The sequence below is a fragment of the Periplaneta americana genome, chromosome 16, assembly GCF_040183065.1.
Source record: "Periplaneta americana isolate PAMFEO1 chromosome 16, P.americana_PAMFEO1_priV1, whole genome shotgun sequence".
NCBI lineage: Eukaryota > Metazoa > Arthropoda > Insecta > Blattodea > Blattidae > Periplaneta > Periplaneta americana.
This window is the reverse complement of record NC_091132.1, coordinates 13,043,687-13,046,294: the sequence shown is the minus strand read 5'-3', so window position 1 is coordinate 13,046,294 and position 2,608 is coordinate 13,043,687.

Below are 2,608 nucleotides of genomic sequence, written 5' to 3'. Positions count from 1 at the left end.
GGTGGTGGAGTGATGGTTTGGACAGGAGTGTGTACGGATGCTCGTACAGAGTTGGTTTTTGTTGAAAATGGAAGACTAACAGCTGATAGGTATATAAATGAATGTTTGGCTGATCATGTTGTGCCATTTGGCCAATTTTTAGGCGATAATTTTGTTTTAATGCATGATGATGCACGGCCGCATATTGCCCATGCGGTCGGACATTATCTCCAAGAAGTGGGAATCCATGTTCTTCCATGGCCAGCAAGGAGTCCAGACATGAACCCAATTGAACACGTGTGGGACATGCTGGGACGGCGTGTTAAGAATAGACGACCGAGACCAGCACTTGGCGAATAATGGGAACTTATTCCTCAAGAAGACATTGCTAACCAAATAGAGAGCATGCCAAGACGTATGGATGCAGTTATTCAAGCCAGAGGGGGTAATACCCGTTACTAAAAAGAGTTTTTAATGTTTAAGGCACCATAAAATGAAAAAAACAGTTAAACCAAACGATGCCATAGTTATACGCCCTTTGTAATTTTTTGTAAATTTTCTCATCAGAGATTTTTTTTCAAATGTTGTCGTATAAGGTGCTAAATGAAACATTATTTTGTTTAAATGGGTTTTGTTTCGTTTTTAAATAATTGGCAACAAAATACAAGCAAATATAAAAGTGTCCGGTTTTTTTTTGTCCCTGAGTGTATTTAGGGAAGGTGGGATGGTACAAGGATTTTCTCGTTGCCAAACTTCCAGAACGGCCTCTGTTAAATTGAAAAGACAGTCGGAACGTGCCGATCTAGTGCCGAAGTCAAAGAAGCATGCAGCTCTATCTCCACGTTTCCCATGCGTCTTCATTAAGTGTAGTGGAGACACTGCCTTCACCTATTATGATACGGATGAAGTCTAGTTAGTGTAATCAGTACTTTTGCCACTACCTCTGAATTTTGATATCGGCGAGAAATAGGCCACAACTCTTTCGTGATGCCCTACTTCAGGGACAAAATTCCTTTTAGCGGTCTCTCGAACCACAGGATTCGTAGCCTCTACATATATGAGCATTAGTTTCCGAAAATTAGTCATACATACCAAAGCTTGTTATCGGTGAGTCACCCAGAGGCCTGTGGAGTGCATGTGTTATTGTGAATGAGACACTACGCATAATTATCGACTGTCAACTGTCAAGCACACCGTCTGAATGACTTACATAACTAAATTACGGGCATGTAATCTTTGCTTCTATCGACTGATTTAAGAGGCATTTGTGAAATGCTAGCTCATGGAAGATAACATTATTTCCAATAAAAAAAATGCAAATAAACAATACATTAATTGGAATAGTTTTCGAAACAATTACAGTTGAAATATTCTAACATATGATGTTAGTTATCATGTAGGCTATAGGAACCCTTGTCCACCGCTGTGGAGTAACTGTTACCATGCCTGAACGAGCCCGAGTTCAAATCCTGGTTGCAATAAATTACCTGGTTGAGATTTTTTCCATTGTTTTCCTTGTGTTTCAACTATTATTATTAATTGTAATTATTGTTTGTAATTAAGTTATCATTGCCACCAGGTGTTTGCCCACTTGTAGTGTAAATACATACATACATACATACATACATACATACATACATACATACATACATACATACATGTCGACCTGATTGGCGAGTTGGTATAGCGCTGGCCGTCTATGCCCAAGGTTGCGGGTTCGATCCCGGGCCAGGTCGATGGCATTTAAGTGTGCTTATATGCGACAGGCTCATGTCAGTAGATTTACTGGCATGTAAAAGAACTCCTGCGGGACAAAATTCCGGCACATCCGGAGACGCTGATATAACCTCTGCAGTTGCGAGCGTCGTTAAATAAAACATACATACATACATACATACATACATACATACATACATACATACATACATACATACATACATACATACATACATACAACCCAATAAAGGCAAATGCTGGGTAACTTCCGGCGATGAGCCCTGGACTCATTTCGCTGGCATTATCACCTTCATCTCATTCAGACGTTATATAACCGTAGCAGTTGAAAAGGCGTCGTAAAAAAATATTAGTAAGACTGTAAATTAAGTGTAAATAAATGTAGGTAATATCGAAAACGGTAAGCGATATTGATTAGACATTTATAAGCTCATTTATCTATAGTAATGTTATTTGGGAAATCTCAGACCTCGAGTGACATTTATTAGGACTATTTCGTGAATAAAATAAGAATGTAAATAATATATCCCTAAAATTCGCTCACAAAATGTTAATAATTGTATATTTATGAATACTTAACATATTCAGACATTGTGAAGTCGAAATAGATGAATAACGATTACTGCAATAAAGAAATTGAATGTTATTCAGTAATGCCAATTGAGAAAAGCGAAATACAGGTTTAACAATGTTTATTACATGTACTACGCTTTTCTCTTGTTATTATAACAGAAATGCGTTTTCATTATCTGCTGAAATCATAATTTAATTTAAACATTTTATACTATCATTACAAATAAGCTGATTAATACATTAATTAAATGAACAATTGTTATGAAGGAGTGTCATTTTCTTTAGACACAATGTACATGGAATTAGAAGATGAAGATGTAGA